The sequence below is a fragment of the Mauremys mutica genome, chromosome 9 (assembly GCF_020497125.1).
Source record: "Mauremys mutica isolate MM-2020 ecotype Southern chromosome 9, ASM2049712v1, whole genome shotgun sequence".
Classification (NCBI taxonomy): Eukaryota; Metazoa; Chordata; order Testudines; family Geoemydidae; genus Mauremys; species Mauremys mutica.
The window spans coordinates 76,724,428-76,740,970 of NC_059080.1; the positions used below are offsets into that span (position 1 = coordinate 76,724,428).

Sequence of the window (16,543 nt, forward strand, 5' to 3'; positions counted from 1 at the left end):
AATAAAGTTTTCAAATATATTGTAAGTTCCATGAGAAGTTTTACAGATGTTATAAATAGTGTGAAGTGTGGCTGTAGAACTTGTAATTTCCTTGACTTCTGTAAGAACAATTCATGGACTTTACAAGTCTTGTGGCATGGTGAGTGGAGCTTGTAGCATGTTCTTTGAAGTAAATGTGATTCATGTGATCAACAATTTTAACTGTTGGAACCACCGTGAAGCCCCCTGTAAAGGTTACAAATGTCTCCACTGCTTAGCAAACCTGGATTCTAGCCCCAGTTCTGTCACAAGCTCATTATGCGACTAAGAAAGTCACTTATTGTCTCTGGGTGGGAATTTCAAAAGCACTTCAGGGAGTTGGGAGCATAAGTCTCACTGAAAATAAAATGCACTTGTGTTCCTAACTCCCTGAGGCCCTTTTTTTGGAAACTTTGCCCTCTGTGCCTCAGTTTTCCCCAGTGTAAAATACTGATGACATTCAATGATGGTTAATTACAATGGAGAGCAAAGTTTGACCAATACTGAGCACTTTTGGAAATCCAATCCTCAATGTTCACTGCAGATCTTCCACAAATTACAATAGTGTAATCTGAGCTGGCTCTTGCTGAGGACAAGAAACTTCTGCTAACAGCTGTTCCTACTCACAGAGTTATTCCCAAAACTGAATCCAAGTGAAAGGAAAACCTGGTCTTTGCTCTGCGGATATCTTATCCTAGATCCCTATTAAAAGGTAAGAAATCTTCTTATTGAAAATGCCATAATGTGATAAGATGTGAATTTTTTTTAATTACTTCCAGCCGCATCACTCCTTTGGTGACATGGGAGATAAATTGCTGTATTTCCTGAAAACATGGGCTTCCAAATAGCTTGGCCGCTTGCTGTGGCCACTTGCAACCTATTTTGGGATATAAGTGTGAAATGTGTTCTGTAACTCTACATACAGTCCACACAATCAGAAAGTCTATTCATGTACTCTGCCTCACTCACATACAGATGAGAAATGAAGGAGCACTTCAGAAATAAAGCACAGCTGGCATCAGCTTCTTGCTGACCTTCCCTTCTCTGTAAAGTGAGGGCCACGGTGAATATATGACCAATCTTGGTCTTTTTTATTAAACTAATATTAGTCATTTTAGGGCTGAAGACCTGCCTTTTTGCTTGAGGAGGCCCATCCCTGCTGAGAGTGACTCTCTGTGTCAGCAGCAGGAGGCAGGGCTAGAAGCAGCCTCCTGAAAAGAGAATACAACAAGCTATTATTGCTTCATACAGGTACATCCACAGCCTCAGGTTGTGCAAAGGCAGAAGGAACACTTGTTTCTCCCTTCCCAATTTTCCTCCTCCAACCTATCTATTTAAGATACTTACATGGTCCCCATCACTGTAGTATCTGAGCACCTCATAATCTTTAATGTATTTATCCTCACAACATGAAGTGGGGAAATGCTATTATTCCATTTTACAGATGTGAAACTACTAAGAGACTTGCTCAAGAGCACACAGTGAGATGGTGGCAGAGCAGAAAAGCAAATCCAGGTCTTTCAAGTTCTAGGCGACCCCCCTTAAACACTGAACCGTTCTTCCTTTCCCATCCAATCTCCAAATAATTTGGTGGTCACAACAGGGTAGAAGGACTCAGGGAGAAACACTCTCTCTTTCCCATGCAGGCAGGCTAGCTGCAGAGAGGCATTTGTGCCCCTACCCTGAGATAGTTGGAAAGCTAGGCTGGAGAGCAGAAGTACCAGAGCCAGTGTCCTGGCATTCAGGCAAGCAGAGAAATTTGCCTTGAATGGTGAGCTCCTTCCCACACCCCCTTTAAAGTTCTTGTCTAGATTCAGTTGAACTGCCACAAGGCGGAAGAAGACCTACTTTGAGGGTCACTTCCTACACACATACTGTCAATGGTGGGAATTCAGCAGCCTTGCCCAGAGAGTGAGACGGGGCTGGGGGGAAGAGATTGACAAGTGATCCCTGCCTCCTAGAGACAAATGAGAATACAGCTCAACCTGGAATACAGCTCAAGTCCCCAAAGCTGTATGTTCATGTGCATCCGGCGAAGTGGGTATTCACCCACGAAAGCTCATGCTCCAATACGTTTGTTAGTCTATAAAGTGCCACAGAACTCTTTGCATGTTCATCTATTTGCCAAGATGATCATCATTTTTCAGAAAAGTCAGGTCAACAGGTCCAGCCACCAGCCATTTAAGAAGAGAAAAATGTCAGTCATGTTTTGCAAACTCTCCAATTAGCAGGGCCCACTAAAGCATGGCACTTACTGTGCAATGAAGGATAGAGTCTCATAAGTTTCTTCTGATGCACCAAGTTCTGCCCTTATTTAAAATCCTGTGCAGCCCCTATTGACCTCAGTGGAGCTACATCATCCTCAATTCAAGAGAGATGTTGATAAATTGGAGAGGGTTCAGAGAAGAGCCAAGCAAATAATTAAAGGATTAGAAAACATGGCTCTGTGATAAAGTCAAGAAACTCAATCTATTTAGATTAACAAGGAGAAGGTTAAAGGGTGACTTGCTTACAGTCTATAAGTACCTACACATGGGTTACAAATATTTGATAATGGGCTCTTCGGTCTAGAAGACAAAAGCATAACAATAGCTAGAAGTTGAAGTTAGACAAATTCAGACTGGAAATAAGGTACACTTTTAACAGTGAGGGTAATTACTCATTGGAACAATTTACCAAGGGTTGTGGTGGATTCTTCATCAACATGGATGGATGTTTTTTCTAAAAGATCTGCTCTGAGAATTATTGGGGGGGGCGTGGTCCTATGGCCTGTGTTAAACAGGAAGTCAGACTAGATTACCACAATGGTCTCTTTTGGCCATGGAATCTATACTTCTGAATTCTACTTCATTCTGAAGGGGGCATCACTCATTTTAGTTTGAAAGTTACCTTCATGAATTTGGTCTACTCCCTTTTATTGTTGATTAGAAACAAAGAATCATGACTGTGTGATTATAGGAAGAGTTATTTACACTGACAGGACATATCTCACAGCATTTTTGGTTTCCTGCATGAATATTTTATTTTTGTGTCTCCTTGGCTTAGGTCTTTATCGCATCTTGTGTCCCACATCTGGCCCTTGACAGGTTTATATGAACTGCATGGGGAGTGATTTTTTTAAAAGAGCTCCAGAGGCAATCTTGGCAATTATAGTAAGCCTAATTTTAATACCAGGCAAATTGGTTGAAAATATTGCAAAGAATGGAATGATCAGACACATAGATAAACACAATATGTTGGGGAAGAGTCAATATGACTTTTGTAAAGGAAAATGTTGCCTCACAATTCTATTTGAATTCATTGACGGGGTCAACAAACTTGTGGACAAGAGTGATCCAGCACCCAAACTTGGACTTTCAGGGTAGGTATACACAGCAAAGAAAAACCCGCATCTGGTCCAGACCAGCTGACTCAGGCTCAGGCTGTCGGGTGTTTCACTGCTGTGTAGACTTCCAGGCTCAGGCTGGAGCCCGGGCTCTATGACCCTAATTTTATGCCTTTGGTTATGTAGTTACTGTATATAGATGTAATTACATGTGACCTGTAATTATTAAAATGTAAAATGCAATTAAATAATTAGTTAATGTACATAAATAGGGCCATATTGTGTCATTGGTTTTAAATAGGAACCCCCATTAACTCAAATGGGGAGTTCTGTTTAATAACTTATGGCAAAATATAGCTCATAATACAGAACCACATAAGTTTGTGACATAAAATCTGCTTTTTTGAATATTAGCCTGAATTACTAGCAATGAGCCTATCACTGTCTAGTATTTAAACTTGGTAAAGAGCAACAACAGTATTTTCAGATTATGACAGTACTTATTTGATTGGTGCCATGTACTTAAACAGAACAGAAGGGTTAGACCAAAAATAGACTAAATAGACCATTTTCCACACCAATACTGAAACAGCAAAAATAATGCCCAGAAATATCCTTCCACTTCCTGATGACCTACGTCAAATGATCAAACCAAAATACCAGACAATCTCTAAGTTTCAACAACAAAATATGGGTTTCCAGAGTTTAATTTAGCAAGCCAGTAAAATAAAGACCAGAGCCTTTATAATCAGAAGAAAATACCGGTAAGTAGGGAACATAGATTGTAGAGGAATTTGTAAAAAGTTTTCTTTTTTAAAGAGATCACAAGAACTTTAAGGCAAAAAGTATACAAATTATGATTTTGTAATGAAAATAGCTGTGCATCCTTTTTGTTAATTTTTGAGATTTTTTTGATCACTCCTTCCTAGTACAGATATTTATGTTTGTTGGCTGTACTGAAAAAAAATTGTTTTAGATTGATCCCAAAAGAAATGTTTCAAAAAACCAAAAAGTTGAAGAAAAAATTCATTTTGGGTTGACTAAATGTTTCATTAAATCAAAATGAATGTTAGTTTTGAGTTTTAATCTTTCTTAAAAAATGGAGTTAAAGTAAATTTCAAAACAAAATTGAAATGGTTTATTTAAAAAATGTCAGTTTCTATTTTTTCAGAATTTATTTTAATTTTTTTTTACTAAAACAATTAAAACAACTTCAATACAAATTTGCAAACTGGAAGTGGCAGCCATTACATCATTCTAGCTGCTCCCACTGCTTTAGACTTGTAGCTAGATTGTAAGCTCTTTGAGAAGGGGCCAACTTTTTGTTCTGTTTGTACAAATCCTAGAAAAATGGAGTTCTTGTTCAGGGTTCCTATGTACTATGGTAATACAAATAGCAAACAACAACTAGTAAATAAATAATAATAGTTGGGCACTGTAGCAAGGTGCTGCAGAGCCCTCTTGGCTCCTGACCCTGCTGTGCTGACAGTGTCTCTCAGGCTACGTCTATACTACCCGCCCGGGTCGGCAGGTAGCGTTCGACTTCTCGGACTTTGATATATCGCGTCTCATCTAGATGCGATATATCGAACTCCGAACACGCTCCCGTCGACTCCGGAACTCCACCACCGCGAACGGCAGTGGCGGAGTCGACGGGGGAGCCACGGACTTCGATCCCGTGGCGTCTGGACGGGTGAGTAGTTTGAACTAAGGTAGTTCCGGAGCTAGTTTGAACTAAGGTAGTTCCTGTTCGCGTAGCTGAACTTGCGTACCTTAGTTCGAACCCGCCCCCACAGTGTAGACCAGGCCTCAGAGACCCTGGAGTTCAGTAACCATTGGTGCTGTTTATTTACAGGTTGTGCTCCCACCAACTTCTAAGCATACACAACTTGGATTCTAGTGTCTGCACCTACGAGGAAGGCAATATCCCTCTCCCTGCCCCTGCTCCTGCCCCTGCCCCTTCCGGTTTCTTTCCTCCCAGCTCTTATGTAGCCTTAGGTTAATTGGCCGGGCAGCTGTCTCCCATTCACCAATTAGGCGCAGGTTTTCACTAGCCAGCTACAATTTACTTCCCTTAACAGGAGCTGGCATGACAGAAGGCTGAGTCAGCAGTTCTTGCCCAACACCCTATCACAGGCACTAAATGTTGTAGTTTCATAAAGTAAAAAACTCGGTAGTTTAGAGCAATTATGCATCAGTCAAGAAACAAAGAAAAAATTGTGCCCAGATAATTGTCACTTGAGATCTTTAAAGAGTAATAAAAACAAAATGTCCAATGCCTGATTCTTCTCTCATTTACACAAGTGTAAATTGGGAGTAACCCATTTAAATCAATGGGGTTACGTCAATATAAGTGAGAGTAGAATCAGCTATTCATTTATTATACATCAGAATTATTCTCAGATATCAGAATAGCATTAAAGATCTGAGTCAAAAATGAGTGGGTTCAGTCTGATGCTAATGGGCATCTTTAACTTGAAAGATTAATATCCAGTAATTCTGGTTCTATTATTCACCTGAAAGATATTTGGATTCATTCCAAATTCAGAATCTTAAATGTGATTTAGTGACAAAAAACTGTCTCACTGCCCAGTTTTGGTTTAACAAATAAATATTCTGTAACCAGGGCTGGCTCTAGACCCCAGCGCGCCAAGTGCGCGCTTGGGGCGGCATGCTGCCGGGAGGGCGGCATGCGGCTCCGGTGGACCTCCCGCAGGCATGCCTGCGGAGGGTCCGGTCATCCAGCGCCTCCGGTGGACCTGCCGCAGGCATGCCTGCGGAGGGTCCGCTGGTCCCGCGGCTCGGGTGGACCTCCCACAGGCATGCCTGCGGATGCTCCACCGGAGCCGCGGGACCAGCGGACCCTCCGCAGGCACGTCTGCAGGAGGTCCACCGGAGCCGTGGGACTGCGCGCCCCCCGCAGCGTGCCGCCCTACTTGGGGCGGCGCAATTACTAGAGCCGCCCCTGTCTGTAACCAAAATTCAGTTACAGAAACTGGTATTTTGCAGTTGTGTACAATGTTCTCAAGTAATGTTATTTACATTGCTAAGTTTTTAAGAACAGGAATGAAAACCTATTGTTATACTCAAGACAATTCCCATTGGACTGGAATCAAATCTTTAATTAATTGAACTTGATGAGTATGTTAAACATTTGGAATGAACTAATGCCAGTTCACCATAACCACCCAGCCACTCAAAAAAACAATCCTGAAGTATACCAAGTGTTCAGTAACACAGCTCTGAGCAGTAGTAATATGGGTAGCAGTAGAAAATTGATGTGTATAATTAGTATTTTATGAAATCCAAAGCTATTCTCCACTGGCTGGTATCGTGTATAGTCAGTTACACCTGTGTAATTTTAATGCAACCTGAGATTAAAAGGCTGATTCAGAATTCCAGCATCATCCTTCAAAAGCAAACATGCTCAGGAGATCAGAGTTTAATTCCTGGTTCTACCACAGCTTTCCTGTGCAATCTTGGAAAAAATAATCTAATCTCTCTTTGCCCCAGTTCCTAGTCTGGGAAATCGTGACAGTAATAGTTTCCATCTCCCACCCTTTGTCTGTCTTGTCTTCAGAATGATAATTCACAGATTTTAAGGCCAGAAGGGAAAATTATGATCAGCTTGTCTGAGCTTCTACATAACATGTGCCAGAGATTTCACTCTATGACTGCAGCATCAGGCCATAACTTGTAACTGAGCTAAAGCAAACCTTTTAGAAAGACATGCATGCAATCTTGATTTAAAAACATCACGTGGCAGAGAATCCATCACATCCAATGTTCCAAAACTGTTCCAATGGTGAATCACCCATGCTGTTAATAATTTGTGCCTAATTTTTCATCTGCATTTGTCTATCTTCAGTTTCCAGCCATTGGATCTTGGTAAGCATTTACAGCCATCTACTATCAGAAATCTTATCCCTATGTAGGTACTTCTAGATTGTAATGAAATCTTCCCTCAACCTTCTCCTGGTAAACTAAATAGATTGAGCTTCTTCAGCCTTGTATTGTAAAGGCAGGCTTTCTGAAACATGGAATCATTTTTGTAGCTCTTTTCAGAACCCTTTCCAATTGGTCAGCCTCCTTTCTAAACACTGACACCAGAACAGGAATCAGCATTCCAGTGAGCTTTCTTACTATGATGTTGTACAGTGCTTAGCCCAATGGAACCCTGATCTTGGTTGGCACTCTAGGCATAACTGCAGTACAAATAGAATCATAGAATCATAGAATCATAGAACTTAAGATCAGAAGGGACCATTATGATCATCTAGTCTGACCTCCCGCAAAATGCAGGCCACAAAAGCTGACCCACCCACTCCTGGAATAATTCTCTCCCTAGACTCAGCTGTTGCAGTCCCCAAATCCTGGTTCAAAGACTTCAAGTAGCAGGTAATCCTCCAGCAAGCGACCCCTGCCCCATGCTGCGGAGGAAGGCGAAAAACCTCCAGGGCCACTGCCAATCTACCCTGGAGGAAAATTCCTTCCCGAACCCAAATATGGCGATCAGCTGAACCCCGAGCATGCGGGCAAGACTCTCCAGCCAGACACTCGGGAAAAAGACTTTCAATATCCCAACATTGACCCTCAGTACTAATTACCAGTGGCGGCACGTTATTGACCTATTGACTAAATAGTGTTATCCTATCAAACCATTCCCTCCATAAACTTATCAAGCTTAAACTTAAAGCCAGAGAGGTCCTTCGCCCCCACTGTTTCCCTTGGTAGGCTGTTCCAGAATTTCACTCCCCTGATGGTTAGAAACCTTCGTCTAATTTCAAGCCTAAACTTCCCGACTGCCAATTTATATCCATTTGTTCTCGTGTCCACATTAGTACTGAGCTGAAATAATTCCTCTCCCTCCCTGGTATTTATCCCTCTGATATATTTAAAGAGAGCAATCATATCTCCTCTCAACCTTCTTTTGGTTAAGGAAAAGAAACCGAGCTCCTCAAGTCTCTTTTCATACGACAGGCTTTCCATTCCTCGGATCATTCTAGTGGCCCTTCTTTGTACCCGTTCCAGTTTGAATTCATCCTTCTTAAACATGGGAGACCAAAACTGCACACAGTACTCCAAATGAGGTCTCACCAACGCCTTGTATAACGGGACTAGCACCTCCTTATCTCTACTAGAAATACCTCGCCTAATGCATCCCAAGACCGCATTAGCTTTTTTAACGGCCACATCACATTGCCGACTCATAGTCATCCTGCGATCAACCAGGACTCCGAGGTCCTTCTCTTCTTCCGTTACTTCCAACTGGTGCGTCCCCAGCTTATAACTAAAATTCCTGTTAGTCATCCCTAAATGCATAACCTTACACTTCTCACTATTGAATTTCATCCTATTACTAATACTCCAGTTTACAAGGTCATCCAAATCTCCCTGGAGGATATCCCGATCCTTCTCCGAATTGGCAATACCTCCCAACTTCGTGTCATCCGCAAACTTTATCAGCCCACTCCTACTTTTGGTTCCGAGGTCAGTGATAAATAGATTGAATAAGATCGGACCCAAAACCGAACCTTGAGGAACTCCACTGGTAACCTCCCTCCAACCCGACCGATCACCTTTCAATATGACCCGCTGCAGTCTCCCCTTTAACCAGTTCCTTATCCACCTCTGGATTTTCATTTCAATCCCCATCTTTTCCAATTTAACCAGTAATTCTTCATGCGGTACCATATCAAATGCCTTACTGAAATCAAGATATATTAGATCCACCGCATTTCCCTTGTCTAAAAAGTCTGTTACTTTCTCAAAGAAGGAGATCAGGTTGGTTTGGCACGATCTACCTTTCGTAAAACCATGTTGTAATTTGTCCCAATTGCCATTGACCTCTAGGTCCGTAACTACTCTCTCCTTTAATATTTTTTCCATGACTTTGCATACTGCAGATGTTAAACTAACAGGCCTGTAGTTACCCGGGTCACTTTTTTTCCCCTTCTTGAAAATAGGAACTATATTAGCTAATCTCCAGTCAAACGGTACAACCCCCGAGTTCAGAGATTCATTAAAAATTATCGCTAACGGGCTTGCAATTTCACTCGCCAATTCCTTTAATATTCTAGGATGAAGATTATCCGGGCCGCCTGATTTACTACCGTTAAGCTGTTCAAGTTTGGCTTCTACCTCGGATACTGTAATTTCCAACCCCGTACCTTCATTCCCATCAGTCACTCTGCCACTATTCCTAAGCCCTTCATTATCCTTATTAAAGACCGAGGCAAAATATTCGTTTAGATATTGTGCCATGCCTAGTTTATCCTTGATCTCCACTCCGTTTACAGTTTTAAGCGGTCCCACTTCTTCTTTCTTAGTTTTCTTCCTATTTATATGGCTAAAAAACCTTTTACTGTTGGTATTAATTCCCTTCGCAAGGTCCATCTCTACCCGGCTTTTGGCTTTTCTCACTGCATCCCTACACCCCCTGACCTCAATAAGGTAGGTTTCTTTGCTGATCCCTCCTATCTTCCACTCCCTGTATGCTTTCTGTTTTTTCTTAATCACCCCTCTGAGATGCTTGCTCATCCAGCTCGGTCTAAAACTGCTACCTACGAACCGTTTTCCCTTTCTCGGGATACAGGCCTCTCCCACCACTTGACTATTGAAGACTCGGTAATTGATCTCCGCTACCTTAGAAACATTGTCCTGTAGCACTGCTGAGCAAAATAGCTAGGCTGGAAGGGGAAAATGGGCATCTCCCTTTGAAGTGCCACCACTAGCACTCCTCTATTGGCAAGATTTCAAAGAGAAACAACTGCTTCCTTCTGCAGCCCAGTCACAGTGTCCAGCAGCAATTTAGAGGACTCAGGCCTACTCTGAAGTCATATCAAGCTGAACTGTGAGGTGTTTTAAAGAAGGAGAGTGTGGGTATTATCCCTGTATTCATTGTATTAAGTAGGCTTTAATACTCCTGGGGGAATTCTGCACCACTGAACCTGTGCAGAATTTATGTCTCCCCGCAGAAAAATGACTTTCTGATGGGGAAGCAAAGGGAAACCACAAGAGCAGTCACGCGATCCTCCCCAGCAGTATGTTTCAGATGCCCAGGGCAGCCAGCAGAGAGGTAAATCACTGCAGGGCAGCAGGTGGGACTGCGGAAGACCTGGCTGGTGGCTTCTACCCTGCCTGGGCTCAGCTTCTAGTTCCGGCTGGGCTGAAGAAGATGGGACTTCCTCTTCCCCAGCATGGCATCCAGGCCATGTCAGACCCACCCCCTGATTTGTTCCCCAGCTGCAGAAAGCTCTGCAAACTCTGTCCCGCCCCCGTGCTTCCTGCACCCATCGCTCCTCAGCTACAGGGGGAGGGATCACTGTACAGAAAGCTGATCCCGCATCCGCCCAACCTCTGTGCATTCAGACCCCCTCATATCCAGACCCTCTCACTGAGCCTCACCCCCCCACACCCAGAACCCCCCCAATGAGCCCCACTCCCTCTGGCCCTGGACCACCCCAAGGAGCCACCCACACCTGGATCCCCACCCTACCGAGCCCAAACCAGCTGCACTTGGAACCCTACCCCCCTGAGTCCCACTCTCCCAGCATCTGAAAACCCCCACCACTAAACTGCCCACACCTAGACCCCCTCCTGTTGAGCCCCAACCACCTTCACCTGGACCCCCCTGCAGAGTCCCATTACTGTTGCACCCAGAACCCCCCAGCAAGCCCCTGTGCATCCAGATCCCCCCCCCGCACCCAGATTCCCCACTAAGCCGCCCACACCCAGATTGCCCCACTCAAAAGCCTCTCAACCCACACCTGGACCCCCACACTAAGCCCCTCCACATTTGGAACCTGCCTTGCTGAGCCTGCCTGCCCACACCTGGTGCACCTGGCATAAGGGAGGCAGGGCCCAGGGGTGTTTCTGTGGCAGGCCCAGTCCTTCCACCATGTCAGGGTTGGGTGCAGCCTCACCACTGAATCTGTGTCCCGGGAGCAGCAGGAGCTGCACAGTGATCTCCCACCTCTGTGCAGCCAGTGGCCTGTGCACCCCAATGCCATGCTGGAGATTCCACATTTATTTGACAAATAAAATTTGCAGAATTTTAAAATATTGTGTGCAGAATTTTTAATTTTTTTGGCACAGAATGCTGTCAGGAGTAAAGGCTTTAAGAAGGAAAATGGAATAGGGAAGAAGATACTAAAGTTTTTTCCCTCTTTCCAATTTTGTGTGCATGTGTGTTAACCCATCTAGTGGCTGTAGATACTTTCCTCTGGGAAATGGTCCTCAGCTGTGACATCAAAGGAGGTCCAACTGGCCAGTGTCCAGAGTCAGACCCTAATATTCTGTCATCCTGCCTAATGCTGCTGTGATACCAATTAACCACTGGACATATGACAAGCCTGAAACTTATTAACTGTTATAATGATTGAGACATATGATTTCTGTGCTGTGGGAAAGTCCAGCGCTGGACTGAAATAACGTATGGTATGCTTGGCTAACTGCCTGAAGTGAAGAAATCGTAACACATTGTGGGATACTGATTAAAAAGTTTATATGTTTTCTAACAAGGAGTGGTTTGACCAAGAACTAGATGTCAATGGTTCTGTATGGTTGGTTGGTTTTTTAAAAGTCAGAACAGTCCAACCAGGATAAGATGGTGGAATAATTGCTCCGTGTACTACAGACAATATACAGAATTTGTGATGATCTGACTAGTGCAAAAAAACCCAGAACAGATGTTTGCAGTCTGGATTTAAAAAATAATTGCTGATGTATATTTCCTAAGCTATATTCATTTTAACAGCATCTTCTTCATTTCATCTGGACTGAATTTCAGACCCTTGCTATTGTTTTTGCCAGGCAGGGTGACAGCACAATCTGTACAGCTTTGTATTGTCCACAACACTAAAGACACTGCAGGCCAAACCGTCTCATTATCTCCCCTTCTCCCCTGCTGCCTCACAACCATGATGAGCAAGAGGAGTGACAAAAGAATGTAGGACTCCACATGACACAACCTTCAGGGAAGATAAGCAATTGCCCAACACCACCCTCCAGGATCCATCTAAGAGGAAAGAACAGAACCTCTGTAGTGTGATTCCATCTACGCCTGCCAGGATTCATGGGCAACTCATTAAAACCTCATGGTCAGTGATATCAAAGGCTGCTGACAGCTCTAAAAGACCCAGCATGTATGGATGATAGTCTGTCGTGAGGATGATATCAACTATCAGTCAGATTAGCCAGTCTCTGTCTGTTTCCCAAATAGTCTTTCTTCATTGTTACAAGGTAAAATTACCTATGCACTGAACAACACAGATACAGCAGGTTTCTCAGCCACTGGTAAAATGATCTCAGCTACTTTTAGAACTGTTCACCAGAACTTGGTGGAGCGGAGGGGAGAGAGACACACTTTTGTATATTTTAAAATTTGACATCAGCATCAAGATATATTCAATTAAGGTGTCATGTCTCATCTCAAGTGGAAAAACAAAGGTAAAAAGCCAAGTGGTACAATAGCATTTAACAGCTGATAATAGTGTTTCTGCTTGATTTGGTGTAATTACACAGATTGAACATGCTCTGTGTTACAGGCAACCATTAATTATCTGTTCTCTAATCTAAGTATATATTTTCTTCAGATTTTTTTTATGGTTAAGGTCCAAATAAAAGTATTGCACATAGAAGTTAAAAAACTACTCCTCCCCACACCCAGCAACTTTTTATTGTTGCTTCCTTTACTGCATTCAGTTTCAATACTGATATATTTGACAGTTCCTATGTGACATCTAACGCAAGACCTAAGTGAAAATACCAAATACTTATCACAATATTTCATAAGAAAATATTTAAAATTACATACTGAGCCATTTCATGCCCCCTCCTAAATGCTCCTTTTTTGCATTGAAACACACAAAATTTTGATATATCAAGCTTTTCAAGGAGAGAATTGATGATCATAAAAAATAAATTCCTAACCTTGAAAGGTTCACTAGAGACAAGAATAATTTTTCAAAAAATAGTGTGGTTTTGAGGTCTTTGGATTTCACTGAGAATATTTCATACAGTACTCTCACACCTTTATACAGGTCAACAAACAAACAAACAAACAACATTCACCTTTAATCACATTTGTTATATATTTTGACCCTTCAGACGACTTTGATTCCGTGCCTTTGAAATGTATGTTTATGTTTATACATAATGGGGACATATAAATGATTATCACAGTTATGTGTAATAGTTATCTACTGAAGTAGACCTTTGCAAGGGATGCACTCAAGGGTGCTGATTGGACTTATACAAATACTAATCCTTATAATATATGTGAAAATATACTGGGGAATTCTAAGAATAAAAGATGTTTAGATATGAATGTACAATCCTTTGAAGTGAAGGAACATTTTGGACCTCATTTACTTGACTGAGTAGCCGTGATGAAGTAAACAGTTATTGTTAGGCAGCAGAGATAATACAGTGTAAAATAATCCTGAAAATCTATTAACAAAAGTTTACACACTCAGTTACTCAGAATAAAGAGTATAAAGTCAAACTATAAAGTCAAACAAAGGAGAACCATGGGGATTTTTGCTTTAAAACCCTTATCTGGTGTAGCCCCGAGGCTTTACTTGTTTAGAAACACACTTTAGAGACTATGTCCTTGATACCACAATACAGAGGCAGGCTATCTACCGCATCTGTACAGAGGTCCTTTAAAGTAAATTGGGCTTTGCATAGGCACATCTGTCCATTTGATACAGAATCACAGCCTATGTCGTTCCTGGGAATGAGGTTGCCTGCTCTTTTTAAAGTTGAGACATGCCAGAATTAAAATATTTGCTGTTGATACTTAATGGTAATCCAAAAATAACCACATATTTGTGAACACTGTTGTGTGATCATATCATGACAGTAAGTACGGTAACACCTCTAGAGTGGCACCTAAATCTGAGGTGCTGAGGGTGTTAGAAATGCCAAAGATATAAATAGAGTGGTACTACCTTCACTATAATCTCAGCCTATCAGTAATTCCAGTGCCGACCTCCTTTGAAGAACACTGCTTAAGGAAACGGTCCTCATGGAAATAAATGTTTTGGCAATCATAAATACAGTCATGATCTGGCCACAACAATTTTTGTAAGCGTCCTGGAACACAACTATGTTAATTTATTTTGAAAAGCCAGTGCATGAGTCTGACACCGTCCCCACTGCTTCTAACCGTGCATGTGTGTGCAATGTGGTATCTGTTGTTCAAATCATTACACAGAGAAGCCAGTTCCTCTTGTTGTTTCTTTTTACATATCAACTGCTCTCTTCATTCTAATTGTTATTTTGTGTGTGCATATGCCTGTTACAAACACATGTATTCAAAGTGAACACTTTGAGGAGAAACAGCTCCAGTCCCCAGCCTATGAAATCTATGTGCCTGCCTATGGATACAATTCCTACTGTGCTGTTATTTATACTCAGTAAAACACAATAACAAATTCCCATCAACATTCTTGGGCAATGTAGCCTCTAGAGGCTTTCTGTGTCATTGTGCTCCGCTTAGCTCTAAATCTGTATTCCCATATAGATTTAACATGAGAGCCAGGAAGATTTCAAAGTCTCAGTCACAGTGATATTTAAGTACTCCACTGGGTACAAAAGTATTGCTGATCCGTTTATTGCTTTGTAATGACCTACCACAAAAAGATGTTCCTTGGGGAAACAACTCCCTCCCCCCACTTCCATTTCAAAATGTGAAAAATCCTACTTCTTTTCCCACTAGACAGATAGTAACTGCCACAGTAGTAAATATTGCACTAAACTCTTATACTAGTCAGAATATACACTTCCGTTTATTTTAATTTTTCTTTTAAAAATTACACAAACTCAAATAATGGTTTCTTTACTCTTATATTGTAAATCATGCGCCAGAGCCTCATCTAATTTAGGCTGGTCTATCTCCATAGTAGCTACACCGTAGTCAGTGGGTCTGATTCCACACTACTTAGCACTTTCATAGATTCAGAGAGTTTAAGGCCGGAAGGGACCATTAGATTATATATCACAGGCCATTGCATTTCACCCAGTTACCTCTATACTGAAGCCAATAACTTATGTTTGGCTGAAGCACACTTTCCAGAAAGGCATCCAGTCTTGATCTGAAGACCTCAAGAGTTGGAGATTCCCCCACTTCCCTTGGTAGTTTTGTTCAAATGGTTAATCACCCTCACTTTTAAAAATTTGTGTCTGTTTCTAATTTGAATTTGTCTGGCTTCAGCTTCCAGCAACTGGTTCTTGTTTTGCCTTTTCCTACCAGATTAAAGAGCCTTTTAGTTCCTGGAGTTTTCTCCCAGTGAAGGTCCTTATACATGGTCACCTCTCAACCTCCTTTTTTAACAGTTAAACAAATTGAGCTCTTTAAGTCTCTCACCATACGGCATTTTCTCCAGCCCTTGAATCATTTTGTAGCTCTTTTCTGCACCCTCTCCAGTTTTTCAATATCCATTTTAAAATGTGGATTCCAGAACTCGACACAGTATTCCAGTATTGGTCTCACCAGTGTCCTATACAGAGGTAAAATCACCTCCTTACTCCTGCTCCCCTGTTTATACATCTTTGTATATTAACTTACATGTGTGCAAAACAGAGTGCAACAGAAGTGTAAAGTTTTTAATCAGTGTCAGATTCATGGCTGCATTTGTCCTAAGGCCACTGCAAGGACAGAGGAAAGGCAGCACATATGTCCCCCATTCCAGGGCTGTTTACCTATCCTCCCCCCACTGCAGACTTAGGCTTTGTCTACATTAGCACTTTTGTTGGTAAAACGTTTGTCAGTCAGGGGTGTGAAAAAACACATTCCTGGCCAACATAAATTTCACCGACAAAAGCTCCAGTGCAGACAGTGCTACGTCGGTGGGAGACACTCTCCTGCCAACATAGCTACCACAGCTCATTGGGGGTGCTTTAAATATGCTAGGAGGAGAGCTGTTGTGATTAATTTGAACAAGAATGTTGTCAAGCTTAAAAAGAACAATAGTATTGTCAGTATTAGGCCTAAAACTTCCGGAAGCTTCACAAAGCGAGCCTTGTAGAATTAGCTTTAAGAAGCAAGCTTTGCAAGAAGAAACAGACTTGTGGTCAAAACACTCTGCTACCAGTTACCACATTATGCTAACTCCTATATAGTGAGATAAGTTGTACCCTCCCCACCCCCCGGCACAGCTTGTCTAGCCCACATTGACCACATTTACAACATTT

General features: G+C 42.1%; 1 long non-coding RNA gene across 2 annotated transcripts in view; it reads left to right on the forward strand.

Moving 5' to 3' along the window:
• Positions 1-621: 621 nt before the first annotated feature.
• The window catches only part of LOC123377736, a 42,381-nt gene continuing 26,459 nt past the window's right edge, over positions 622-16,543 (forward strand). The window contains exons 1-2 of one of the 2 annotated variants that reach the window (XR_006582297.1): positions 672-730; positions 12,158-12,793. This is a non-coding gene — a long non-coding RNA (uncharacterized LOC123377736). Of the gene's footprint in view, positions 731-12,157; positions 12,794-16,543 lie in introns of both variants that reach the window. The other variant, XR_006582298.1, reaches the window with a different exon arrangement.